The sequence below is a fragment of the Chiloscyllium plagiosum genome, chromosome 31 (assembly GCF_004010195.1).
Source record: "Chiloscyllium plagiosum isolate BGI_BamShark_2017 chromosome 31, ASM401019v2, whole genome shotgun sequence".
Taxonomy (NCBI): domain Eukaryota; kingdom Metazoa; phylum Chordata; class Chondrichthyes; order Orectolobiformes; family Hemiscylliidae; genus Chiloscyllium; species Chiloscyllium plagiosum.
Window position 1 is genome coordinate 6777593 of NC_057740.1, and position 14394 is coordinate 6791986.

A 14394-nucleotide genomic window follows, 5' to 3' on the forward strand; every position below is an offset into this window, starting at 1 on the left:
CAGCAGACGTAGTTGAGGCAGGTACATTAACAACATTTAAAAGACATTTGGACAAATGCATGGATAGGAAAGGATTAGAAGGATTAGGGCCAAGTGCAAGGAAATGGGGCGAGCGTTAATGTACATTTTGTCAGCATGGACCAGTTTGGGCATAGGGCCTGTCTCCACACTGTAGGACTCTATGATTCTCAGAAAGCTTCTGGGTTAAGGAGTATCCAAAGACATTCTACAAATACATTAAGGACAAAAGATTTACCAGGGAGTGAATAGGGCCCCTTAAAGATCAACAAGGCCGTCTATGTGTAGAACTGCAGGAGATGGATGAGATACTGGTTGAATATTTTATGCCATTATTTACGGCAAAGGAGGACATGGAAACTAGAGAATTTGGAGAAGTAGTCAGTGGTATGTTGAAAAGTGTCCATATTACGCAGGCAGTGGTGTTAAATGTGTTCATAAAGGTAGATAAATCCCTGGAATCTGATCAGGTGTATCCCATAATTTTGTGCAATGCTAGAGAAGTGATTGCTGGACTCCTTAATGACATATTTGGCTCATCAATAGCCACAGGAGAGGTGCTAGAAGGCTGGAGGGTGCCTAATATGGTGCCATTATTTATGAAAGGTGGTAAGGAAAAGCCAGGGAACTATAAATTGGTGAGCTTGATGTCAGCGGTGGGTACGTTGTTGGAAAGGATTCTGAGAGACAGGCTCTACACATATTTGGGAAAGGCAAGCACTGATTAGAGATAGTCAAAATGACTTTGTGCGTGGGAAATCATGGCTCACTAACATGATTGAGTTTTTTGATGAATGAAAAAGAAGATATGAAGTGGATGATATCTATATGGACTTCAGCAAGGCATTCAACAAATGGTTAGCAAAGTTAGGTCACATAGAATCGAGGGAGTGCTAACTGTTTGGATACAAAATTGGCTTGAAGGTAGGTAACAGAGGGTGATGATGGAAGGTTTATTTTCAGACTTGAGTCCTGTGACAAGCATATGCCACAAGGATCTGTACTGGGACAACTGCTTTTTGTCATTAGTATAAATGATTTGGTGAGAATATAGGAGGAATTGTTAGTATGTACAGTGGACAGTGCAGGTTATCTGGAGCACAACAGAACCTTGATCAGATGGGCCAAGGAGTGGCAGATTGAATGCAATTTAGATCAATGTGAGGTGTTGTATTTTGGTAAGACAAATCAGGGTAGGACTTACATACTTAATGGTAGGTTGTTGCTGAATGTTGCTGAACAAAGAGACCTTGGTGTGCAGGTTCATAGTTCCTTGAAGGTGAGGATGGAGTCACAAATAGACAGGGTAGTGAAGGCAACATTTGGTGCACTTGCTTTTCTTGATCAGTGCATTGTATAACAGATGGGACATCATGTTGTAGCTGTACAGGATATTGGTTAAGTCACTTTTGGAATATTGTGTTCAGTTCTGGTCCTGGATTAGAGTGGTGCTGGAAAAGCACAGCAGTTTCAGGCAGTATCCGAGGAGCAGGAAAATCCACATTTCGGGCAAAACCCCTTCATCAAGAATAGAGCTCTATTAGATTGATTTAGGATATCTGGCCGGTATGGATGATTTGGACTGAAGGATCTGTTTCCATGCTGTACAACTCAATGACTCTTTGACTAAGCAACTCTGTGAATATCAGGAGAAACAAAGGCAAGAGTTTAAAATTACAATCTGTAGAAGTTAGATGATACGTTGGCGTACGAAGCCATGCAGAAGAACTGAAAAGAAGTATGATATCACATAGAGGACAGCCAGATTTATTGTACACATGGATAGGCAGAGAAAAGAATGTTTCTTAATGGGTTATAGAAAACTAAATTCTGGATCAGTGGTGCTGGAAGAGCACAGCAATTCAGGCAGCATCCGAGGACAGGCAAAATCGACGTTTCGGGCAAAAGCCCTTCACAAATTCAATAATTATGATGTTAGAGCATTCCCCTACGCAGGAAAAGAGATCTCATAAGATCTTCGTAGCTCTTTTAGCATCATATTCCTGGAAATCAATCAATATAATTTTTTACACAGTGAGAAGTTTCAAACACAAATGTTTTTGAAACTACCCAAAGAAGTAAGTGACTTAGGAGGGAATCCAAAAAAACAAAATGGTAGTGAAGAGAGCCTTGGCTCCTGAAAAATTGGCACCAGTAGAAACCCTGGTGAGAGGTGAGCATTTATAAACATTTTAGAGGAAATTTTGCAAGGGGAGATCTGAGAAATGTTATAAAGAAAAAGAAAAGATTTCCATAATGACTAGTTGATGCAAGTTCCTGGTATTTCCTCCAATTTTTTGCTTTAACAAATAATTAAGATCCTATGAGGAACTGGAAGAACTTAGTTTTTTGGGGTTACTTTATGATTAAATTGTGTAATTATTCTTGTTTAAAGAAAGGAGGGGGAAATATGGAAGTTTGGTGGTATTATATGGAATATAAGATGTTAAAGATATAGACTATGAACCCCAATGGGGAGCTTCAACCCAGATCTTCTGGCCCAGTGGTAAGGATACTACACTGTACTACAAGTTCCTCTGTATTTCAAAGTTTTACATAATGAGAAGAGAGTCTAAAGAAATGTCACAATTAGTTAAGCAGATTATTGTTAATGGGTAAATATCAAGGGGAAACCATTACAACTAGTGAACTGTGTGGAAGAAACTGCAAAATTGAATAGTTACTGGAGTCTATCAACAAAGAACGGAGTCTTGATTTTCTGTCTTATCAATTGTTTTTTTTTATCAATTAAAAAAAGAGAGGGGAAAGAAAAAGAGATTGCTTAACATGAGAACATATTTCAAAACACTTCTGTCAATTTGAGCAGGATCTGGTTTATACTCCTGTAACACCACCATCACCACCTCTACCTCAGGTGATAATTAGACAACACCCTCTTTAAGTGCCACCTCCACACTTGTCTACAGTGTTATGGACTAGGCCAGACCACTCAAAACATTCTTGAGCAGACAACCCAGACCATAACTTTGCAACTTGTTTTGGTAAATGCACAGTGAAAATGACCAGAAGTATGTTATCAAGGTTGACTACTAGGTTTTAAAACAGACAGAAATTTATTCACAAAGTTACACAATGAAACATGAAGAACAGAATAAAGAACCCCTTCAGAACTCAGTCTGTCCGAACTAGACTTTTCCGAATATGCAGAACAGTCCCAATAAGCAAACCCCCTTAAAACACAGTTTAAAAAAAGGAACAGATGCTTCCAGGTTGCAGTTAGAAGGGCATAAAGAGAAAGGAAGTTTCCATACAGCTCACTGTTGAAATCCCAACCAATTTTGGACTGAACTATTCAGCTAGAGAGTTGACCACTCCCCTTTCATTATACAGCTCATTTCTAAAACATGACCACTTTGGCCTGAAGTCTCATTTGTTTACATATAAACAAAAAGGCCTCTCAATACCCTTTAATCTCTGTACCAAACCAGGCTAATTGGAACCCGGCCTGGTTGATGACCCCTCTGAAAAAAACCCAAGGACACAGTATCCTTAAGAAAAGGAACAGCTTTTAGAGAAAAAAGGAACCACATTTGTGACAACAGTGTCAGCTTGCAGAGAGTGCTACACACCACGACATAATATTCTTGAAGACTCAGAATTAGGAGCATCACAGACTGAGCAAGTCACTGAAATTGTATTTTAAGCAAGCTAAGGTCCTACTCAATGGCTGTCTTGCTATACATTGAGAAGGATGGTGATGATGATCTCACAACAGAGCATGCCCATCCAGAGGTGTTGCTGATGCCTATGCCTGTGGACATGTATATTTGGGAAGCTGATAACACCCTCATCTGGACAAGTTTCATATGGGGCTCCAGCATGCAGTTCTTCACTGTTGGTGCCCATGTCAGTGTGACCCCAAGCTAAATGGTACTCTAAAAGGCAGATCTTATTGTCTCATATTAATGCAAACCACCACCCCTCATAATCTAAAAACTTGAAGCCATTACACTTGTTCAGCTACTTTTGATAATGAGCAATTAACCATGAAGAACTACATGAAACCTAACAAATAGAATAAACATATTAATCTCAAAACTCGCTATTTTAATCACAGTAAAGCTATTCATCATGACACTTACAATATTGAAGACACTAACTTAAGCCCTAGGCAGATAAAATTTCTTCCATATTATCTTCCTTATATTTCTACATATTACAACCACCTTAGCTGGATGATACAAAAACAAAAGAAATTTGGATGCTGGAAATCTGAAACAAAACATAAATTGCTGGAAAATCTCAGGAGTTCTGATGACATCTGTGGAGAGAAATCAGATTTACTGTTTTGGATCCAGAAACCCTTCTTCTAAATGAAATAAGGATCCAACAGAGAATAGGTAAGAACATTATATTGTAATCATGGAAATAAATCTGAGCTGCCCATTTGAATTATTAAAGAAGGGTCACTGAACCTGAAATGTTAACTCTGCTTCTCCACAGATGCCACCACAATTGCTGGGTTTTTCCAGCAATTTCTATTTTTGGGAGCTGGAATATATTTGGAGACTACCTGTTCATTTCTCTGCAAAGATGAATCAGATGACAATGACAAATATCCTATGGATTGTGTTGCCAATGAAGACCCAGTCATTTGCCGCTCCACTTGTATCTGTGCAAGGCAGCCCCAGTCAGAGGAATCCAGGAAGTGACAGGAAACTGAAAGGCTTGAAGAGAGCCACACTGTCATCATCTCTGCCTCCTTTCAGCACTGCCTGCACTTTTCCACAAGTGGGAGAACACTTTGATGCAGTCTTGAGCCATCCCTGTTATTCAAAGCTGCCATTGCATTGCCTTCTTCTAATGGGAACTGCTTACAATTATCACCACGTTCATCACTTGCTCCACATCTTGTGCCATCTGTCTGACCACAACTCGGGTTCCACCAAGGTAGAGTCAGAGATGTACAGCATGGAAACAGACCCTTCAGTCCAACTCGTCCATGCCGAGCAAATTCCCTAACCTAATCTAGTCCCACCTGTCAGCACTTGGCCAATATCTCTCTAAACCTTTCCTATCCTATACCCATCCAGATGCCTTTTAAATGCCTTTAAATTGTACCAGCCGCCACCACTTCCTCCAGCAGCTCATTCCATACAAACACCACCCTCTGCTTGAAAAGGTTGCCCCTTAGGTCCTTTTTATATTTTTCCCCTCTCACCCTAAACCTATGCCCAGGACTTCTGGACTCCCCCAACCCAGGGAAAATACCTTCTCCATTTATCCTATCCATGCCCCTCATGATTTTAGAAACCTCTATAAGGTCACCCCTCAGCCTCCAAAGCTCCAGGGGAAACAGCCCCAGCCTATTCAGCCTCTCCCTATAGCTCAAATCCTCCAACCCTGGCAACATCCTTGTAAATCTTTTCTGAACCCTTTCTAGTTTCACTACATCCTTGCACACTATTTTCCAAAACTGGCCTAACTAATGTCCTGTACAGTCGCAACATGACCTCCCAACTCCTATACTAAATACTCTGATCAATAAAGGAAAGCAGATCAAACACCTTATTCACTAACCTATCTACCTGCGACTCTACTTTCAAAGAACTATGAACCTGCACTCCAAGGGAACTTAAGAATCACTGGAAAGGTTATCATTTACTGTCCATTCCCAACTGCCCTTGAATGGTAGTGGTGAGTCACCTTCCTCATGTTGCAGTTCTTGTAGTATAGATGCACTGAGTGCTGATAGGAATGGAGAGTAACAATGAAAGAACAATGATATGGTTCAAAGTCAAGATGTTACATGACTTGGAGGGACCTTGCAGTTAATGGTGTCCCTATGAATCTGCTCCTCTCGATCTTTTAAGTGACAGAATCTACAGATTCAGAAGTTGTTATTGAAGGATCCTGAGCAGAATGCTTTAGGGCATCTCATGGATGACACATATTGAACCTGTTTTTCACCATTTGAGGTACTGCTTTTTAAAATATGGATGTAGTGCAAATTAAGCAGCTTGCTTTGCTCTAGATAGTGTTGAGGTTCTCAAGTGTTGTTGGAACATTCTTGACCTGTGTATTCTAGATGGCACACAGGTCTTAGTGAATAAAGAAATGGGTTCCCAAAGTTCAATAGCAAACTTACAAACTCTCGCCTATCTTTAGACACAGTATTAACATGATTTATTTAATTAAGTTTCAGGTCAAGAGTAAGCCAAAGGTGTTGATGGTGAAGGATTTGGTGTCAGTGAAGGGCTTGTATGATTCATGTAGCAAGTGATTCTTCACAGTACTACTACTCCTCAGAGATTAGGGTTGCCTTTTTTCACAGTCCCTGCGACATCTTCAATATTTTCTATGCAAGAGAGATAAGGCCTCAGTTAATGAAAAACATTGGTAACTGTGGTTACAGGCCCACGACACGCTGATCATGAAATTTATTTTCATAATACAAATAGGTAGTTCAGATTTATTTTCATGATTACAATGAAATGCTTTGACCTCTCTCTCCTCACTCCTTATCTCTTCTTTCATTGTTAGTATGGCACCAGACCAGGCTGTCAATTTCAAATGTATTCTCCATTATTGGCATCATGATTGCATTTTGACACATTCTTGACTTTGAATCTTGTTCACCATTCCTAACTCCGGCCTCGGAGGCAAATGCCTAATTCATTACCTGAAGTAAGATTTCACCAGAATTCTTCCCAAGCAAGATCCAGGTTAAAAAGCCTGTCACCTGTGAAACAAACTAAGTCAGCAAGATTCTAATCATTGAACATATAGCACAAAAATAAGACATTGGTCTGTCTAGTTTACAAAAGTTTATGGTCTACATGAGCCTCCTCTGCCCTTCTCATCTAAGTCTTGAGGTTATACTTCTCTTCATTTCCTGTTCATGTGCTGATCCACTTTCGCCCTAGATCTATCTATGCTAGCTACTTGACTTTTCCTTGTTAAAGTCAGTTTCATATTCTCATCAATTTTTGAGTAAATAACAGTTTGCTTAATTTCCCTTGGATTTTAGTGACTCTCTTACATTTATGGTTCCTTATTGCAAATCTTACATTGAATTGGTTGCTGTCCTTGGTCCTGATTTGAAATCCACAGGCTACAGTGAAGCTGCCAAGTGATACATTGCTGCCCTCTAGCGTTTGTAATAAAATTTGCGTTGAATTCAAAATTACACTGCAAATAATCACCAAGAATGATAGAATCCCTACAATATGGAAGCAGCCCACTCGGCCCATCGAGTCCACAATGCGACTTTTCACTAATTCTTTCAAACAACGTTAATAATCCTTTACATTTGAAAACTGAACTGGAAGCTCTGAATTAAAGTCCTTCTTCTGATACAAAGCTTCTCAGAGTATCTACCATTGGAGAGACCCTGCCAATTCAAATCCTATAATTTCAATTTTTGTAAAGTATTAAAGCTAACTGTGCACATTTTTAAAACCTTCCAAGTGTATGTCCCTTTATCTTGTGACTCAAAAACTTGTCAAAACACTTTATGACAAACTACTATGAAATGAAAATACTTTTACTACTTTGGCGAATGTGGATAGCACAGTGATTCTCAACTGTTTTTTGGCCACGGCCCTCCAGGAGCTTTCCTCAGATTCCAGGGACTCCATTTCAAACAGAGATACAAAAAATCATTTATTATTGAACACCAAGAATAGGTGAACATTCCAATATACTGGACAGAACTTTGAAAAGACTGTCTGAAATTAAACATCTATCAGCCCTAATGCGATCCTTGAGCTTTGGTGCTTTTCTGCAAGTTTCAAGATATCAGGCTCCAAGTTAGATTTGGCTTGGGTATTTCATTGGTTCAGTTACCATGGCCCCATAAACCCTTGGGGCTCCCCTTCTCACAGTTTTCAGACTATGACCCCCTTCAAACATGCCAGGGCACCTAAGGAATGGCTGCTCTAGCACACCGAACAAATCTCCTCAGGGTTCAAAGAGCCCCAGAAGATCTTTGACATCCACCTGGTCCATATCTTAGCATCTCTGACCGTACTCCATCCTTTCACTGTCAGATAGGATAATGTATTCAAACTTCTGGTACACGCTTGGGAATCAGAGGAAAAATGTTATGATTAAAGACAAACTCAAATATTCTTACTCATGTCTGCAATCATTTAAATAGAAAAAAATACTGCAGTTGCTGGTAATCCAGAATAAAAATCAGAAAATGCTGGAAGCACTCAGCAGGTCAGTCAGTATTTGTGAAGGGAACAAAACAGTTACATTGGAGAACAATTCCACAATTACAAGTTCTGATAATATCCCTAAGTGTCCATGAATGAGTCCAGGCAGTGAAAATAATCAATGATTAAGAGCTTGAAGTTGCTTTAAAATAAAGCTTACATCTAGGACTGGTCTGTACAGCTCAGTATCCCACTAAGTAATCTAAAGGAGCCTGGAAGATTTCAGGACAGATTTTTTCTCTGCATTTTTTTTGGGTTTAGTTCTCAGACATCTTGTAAAAATCCAAATAATTGAAACTCTCCAACATCAAACTAGCATATTCCTGCTGCACCTGGAAAATCATCCATATCTACAGGGTTGCACAAGAATGCAACCATCATATTATAGAAGAACTACCTGTATTTCAGTCTTCACTAAATGGACCACAAAAACCAAGAGCTCCTCTCACTTAGTGCAGTTCATGCCCCCAAAGATCTGCAGGTTGAGAATCAGTTTGGTCAGTCACATTAAAACAGCTGGCAGAAATTCACAATCCTGAGTAGATATCACTTTCAAATTGTGGGATGATTGATGACGGTTGGGTGCCCAAGTTCAATGTTGTCTTATAGAATTATTTGTCATTAACTGTAGAATCTAGGGCAATGCTTACAAATGCTACAAGTGCACTGGCAGCAGAAATCGAAGATCATCGTATTATTCTGTAATTGGGTTTCTCGGGGTCAGAATTAATCTGAATACACTTGGTCCTAACACTGATCTATATAAAAGCAGAAGATTCATTAGGATGATCTTTGCTATGGAAGGATCATCTATGAGCAAAGGCCAAATAGGTTGGGACTCAACTCACTGGACTTCAGAAGAATGAGAGGTGATCTCAATGGAACATACAGGATTCTTAAGGAGCCTGACAGGGTAAATGCTGAGAGGATTCTTCTCTTCATGGGAGAGTCTAGAACCAGAGGGCACAGTCTCAGAATAGAGGGTGCCAATTTAAGATTGAGATGAGGAGGAATTTCTTCTTTCAGAGGGTTGAGTGACTTTGGAACTCCTTGCCACAGAGAACTGTGGGAATAGAGTCCCTGTGTACATTTAAAGCTGAGAGAGATTCTTGATTTTTTGAGGAATAAAGGTTATGGGCAAAGGGCAGTGAAGGGGACGTGAGGAATGTCCATCAGCCATGATCCTATTAAATGGTGGAGCAGGTATGAGGGGCCGAACAGCCTACTCCTGTTTCTATTTCTTTAAGTTTTATGATCTTAACATATCCTTTCCCCACCTTCATCCTGAGGAATGCAGATATTTTCCTCAGAATCTTAAATAACTGCAGTTAGCAATTATACCTCATAACCAATCTTTCTTCAAATTTGTGTCAAGTGAAGGGGTGTTGGTGTTGAAACACCAAATGTGAGTTGATATTGTCATCTTTTCAAAGCTTATGCTCTTACTGCCCTTTTGTGGCAGTCAAGTGACACTGCAGAGTCAACCTGATTTTAAAGCACTTTACATTGCTCTTGCGCTGAATTGATTTGGGCAGAAATTACTCAAACCAATTATACAACCATAAATATAAGACAGACACTGATAAATCTAATTGTGAATTCAGGAGAAACATTTTTACTCAGACAATGGTTAAAGTTTGGAACTTGCTATGGTCTTATGGTAATATTTGGAATTGTGTTGGCAGAAGATTTTTTTTTAATGTTGTGTTGACCCCATTAAAGATGCAATTCTATAGAAAATCACAAACCTGCCGTCTCAGATAGTGAGCTCCCAAATGAGACCTGATAACACTGTGGTGAACTTTACCAAGAATAAGACTCAGTATGGAAATGTTGTTCAATTGACTCAATAGAGTCCAGACAGATATAAAAGTATGTTGATTAGTGCAATAGCAGAGTGACTCTTCTGAGGTTGCTTTTGGGACAGCATTATTACCAATTTTGAATTTTGTTATGAATTTTGGATTTAACAATGTTTTGTATGATTAATCAGCGTTTATGTTCTTTTGTTAGTAAACTTATGTCTATGATAATTCAGGTTTAAATTGTGAAGGATTGCCAAATTTATTCAGGGGGCCTGGCTTCCAGTCTGTCTCTCAAAACCTGTACTAGACTAGTACACTAGGTTTTAAATCACCTTATATTCGCACTAGACTGCTACTTTGCTAATGATTCAAGCATGGTTAAGAATGCTGCAAGTGTGAAATCAGAGGGCCATTTCTGTGTCCAGTGTTTAAAGGTACAGGAGATTAGTGTGCTCTGTCCAAGTGCCTCCATTCACTGCTTTTTTTTTATTAAAGAGTGACCCTTTAAATGAAAGGGAAGAGGAGATTGATTTGAGATGAAAACCTGATCTAATGTCTTGATGGTAAATACACCACGTGTTTAAGTATAATGACCTGTGGGTGCCATTTCAAATCTTGGCTATGTTGAAATATCAGATCTCAGCTAAAGCAGTGATGATGTTTACAGTTAAGTTCAGTATCCTAGACCAGTGAGAAAGAAAAAGGAAAAACAGCCTTATTTCACTTGGTAGTCTCACAGCTGCACTCCCAGTAAAGGTGAATTAAGAGCCTAGGTAGTTTTTCCCTTCAAAAACCCATTAAGAACAATTGGTTGAGAAAATAATTCATACTCTGAGATTATTTATGATCCTCACTCTGAACATGAGTATTCACTACTTTTACAAAACAAGAACAATTGTTACACTACAATCCCTACTTTAAGCGACCATAGAAAAGTCATGGTAGAGAAAAGGCCATTAGCAGCCCATTTTAATCCCAGTCCAGTATCTGAACCACACCAGATTATAGCATTTCTTTATAGAAGGTATCTGGATCTGCACAAGTTGAGGGTTTTGCTTTAACCACCAAACCAGAAGTGAATTCCAGAAACCCACCAGAAACATAAAAAGTATTTCATATGTCCCATCTACTTACCAATCATGTTAAATCTGTGATTTCTGATCAATCACCCATCAGTAGAAGAAACCAGTCTTCCATACCAGCTTTATCAGTGTCCTTTATTATTTTGTGCACCTCAACTAACTCACACTTCTGTTTTGAAGTGAACAATCATAGCCTATTCAAGCTTCCTTCATATTCACACATTTCCAGCCCTAGAAATATTCTGAAAAATCTTCTCTGTACTTTCTCTAGAACAATTATATCCTTTCTGTACTGTTGTGATCATAAGTGCAGGCAGAATGCCCTACTCTGGCCAAACCAATGTCTTACACTGTTCCAGTATTACATCCCTGCTTAATCTTGAAGACGTCACTAAATGGAGGAAAACAGCTCAAATGACTTCTTTATTATCTTATCTTCCAGTTTAACCTTTAGGAAATGCACTCAAAGGTCTTTCACTTCCTCCTGTGCATTGCGTATGCCACCCCCAAAGGTATAAACTTACTCTTCTCCAGATAGAATTCAATTTGCCTCTTTTCCACCTATTCAACTAAACCAGAGTATACTGCGGTCAACAGCCAATATCTTCACTCTCATCTACATACTAATTTTTGTCATCTGTAAATTTCCCAATCATGCTTTTCAATCATTTGAATCTACAACATCACAGTATACCAAAAACTGCAAGAAACCCAACACTGAGTCCTTTGAAACACCAATGGAAATTGCTTTCCATCCACAAAAACATTGGTCAACTATTATCCTTCTTTTCCTGCCTTTGAGCCAATCTCGGATCCAATCAGTCACATTCTTCTGTATCCCATGGGCTGTAATTTTTGTGAGCAGTCTGCTATTGGGAACCATGTCAAATGCCTTACTAAAATCTGTTTAGATAACATCCACTACATTACCTTCAGCAATTCTCCTTATTACTTCATCAAAACATTCACTAAAAAGTGAATAAACTAAAGGATAAAATGAAGCAATAGCCTGAGATAGTAACTGTCTTACAAAATCAGCTCGAGCTAATGCCAATAGGGATTCTATGAATCTATCTCCCAGCCATCATCAATCTATTGGTAGGAAAGACCTGCCAGAAGGATATGGTACACTGATATATAGTTGGGAAGAATAGACCCCAAGAGTCCATGTCATTAACTCCACACCCATGAAGCTTCTTGAGATTAGATCAAACATGGTCAAGGAAACCTCCTGCAATGTACCACCTACATTGAAGAGTACTCATTCATCAGTCAATGTTGATTACCAGTTTGAAGAATGGAGGATAGAAAGCTGGGAACTTCATCTGGGCTTAGTAGCACCACTACTGACTTGAGTCCTGAAGGATATATACACCAGACTGAACCATGATATGTGATGAGGGAACCAACAAGCAGGGAACAGGATAACCAGGGAAAGGAGTAGCCCAATCAAGGAGAAAGGAGGGAATCTATGTGTAGAGCCAGAAGAGGTAAGAGCTGCCCTAAATGAATATTTTGCGTCGGTGTTCAAAGAGAAGGAATTAGAGGGGGATTACCTTAGGGAAGGGAGTGTTGAATTTCTAAGCCAGGTTGCTATTAAAAAGGAAGAGGCGAGAGATCCAAGATGGTGGTGGTCTGAGAGGTATGCTGTGCTGGGCTCTGTGCTATACCCTGGGCACGGTGGACTAACCCACCCCTAACTACCCCTAGGATAAAAATCGATAATTTAAATTGTTGTTGAACATCTAAAGCTGCTAAAATAGTGATCTGACAGCTCCAAGATCAGGATGAAGGTGAATAAAGGAAAAGTACAGCAGGCAGGACACTCCCCTATTGTGTCAGGGTGCCCATAGCCATTGCTCAAATTCCTGGGGTGGCCTCTTTGGATTTAATGGTGCAGCAGCATTTACTCTCAGAGTTTGCCAAACTCAGGGAAAAGATTAAAGCAACAATGGAGCTAACATCTGCCATGCTGAAGAAGCATGAGTAGGAGATTCAAACACTGGACCGAAGAGTGGAAACAGTGGAGCAGAGGACCGCAGCATCAGAGACCATGGCAGAGGTCTGGGGAGGACGGATCCGAATGTTGGAATACCAGATTCGGGTCCTTCAGGAACAAGTGGGATACCTAGAAAATAAAAGTAGAAGAAACAAAAACTTACAGCTCGTGGGTCTTCTGGAGTGCAAGGAAGGTGAGGACCTCACTGGTTCCCTCGAGAAGTGGCTTCTGAAGTTCCTGGGGCTGGAGGTGGAATTGGGCCTGGTGAGTGTGGAGTGGGCCCACTGGATCACAGTGTGCAGGTCCGAGTTAGACCCATGCCCCCTCCCAGTCCTCGTGTGACTTTAGCACTATGAAGAAAAACAATTAGTGATTGAAACAGCAAAAAGATGATGAAGAGATCCACGGGCTTTAATACACAAAGGCTCCAGAATAATGTTCTTTCAAAACGTCTCTGGAGCCATAATTAAGAAGAGATAAAGTCAAGAGAAAATTATGGGATCTAAACATTCAATATTCCTTGAGGTACCCGGCGGTGTTGCGTTTCACTTACGGAGGGACAGTATATAATTTTGATTCAGCAGAAAAGGCAAAGGACTTTGTGAACTCTTTGAAATAAAGGACTGGGGTTGGGAGTGGAGTGGGGTGGAGGGGCACCGTTACAGACCAATGGCACAGTTTTGTTTACTTTCTCTGCCCCTTTTCTTTACTCTCTCCCTTTTTGTGGTTATTGGTTCTATAGATTCTATACTGCCTTGATATAAAAACTGATTTATTTAACATTTCGATCAGTTAGTTATTGTCTGGAGTTTTTTTTTTGCTCTCCTTGTCTGGATTGGAGGTGGCTATATCTGTGGTTAAGGTGTACAGAGAAGAGGTGTGGGGGGGGGGGGGGGGGGGGAGGGGGGGTGTAAACTGTTAACTCTCAGGAATGTAAATAACATGTTTCCTTTGTCTGTGTACACCTGGGACTGGGGCATGGCCTCAGCTGAAAGGAGCCAAAAACATTGCAAGGATTGGGAGGATTGCCCCCTATCTGTAAGGGGGGAGATCTCTAGTGAATTGGAGTTTATTTGGGTGTTTGTTGAAGTTAAATGTAGTGGTTAGTTTTTTAGTTGTAGTAGTTTTCACAAGATTAGATGGCGCAGGCTGGTGATGGAACATCTCACCCAAGACTACCTTACAAATATAGTGCACCATAAAACGGAGCAGTTTTAAAAGACGTGGCAGCCCTTTCTAAATTATATAGACACAGACTTATCGGCAATATTAATCAGAGACGTGATATAGCTGTGGGAGTCAGTTTG

At 40.0% G+C, this 14394-nt stretch overlaps 1 long non-coding RNA gene across 1 annotated transcript in view; it reads right to left on the bottom strand.

Moving 5' to 3' along the window:
• Positions 1-6195: 6195 nt before the first annotated feature.
• LOC122565189 overlaps positions 6196-14394 on the bottom strand; it is a 37555-nt gene continuing 29356 nt past the window's right edge. The window contains exons 3-4 of the long non-coding RNA XR_006316105.1: positions 13251-13437; positions 6196-6337 (exon numbers count right to left, since the gene is read on the bottom strand). This is a non-coding gene — a long non-coding RNA (uncharacterized LOC122565189). The remainder of the gene's footprint in view (positions 6338-13250; positions 13438-14394) is intronic.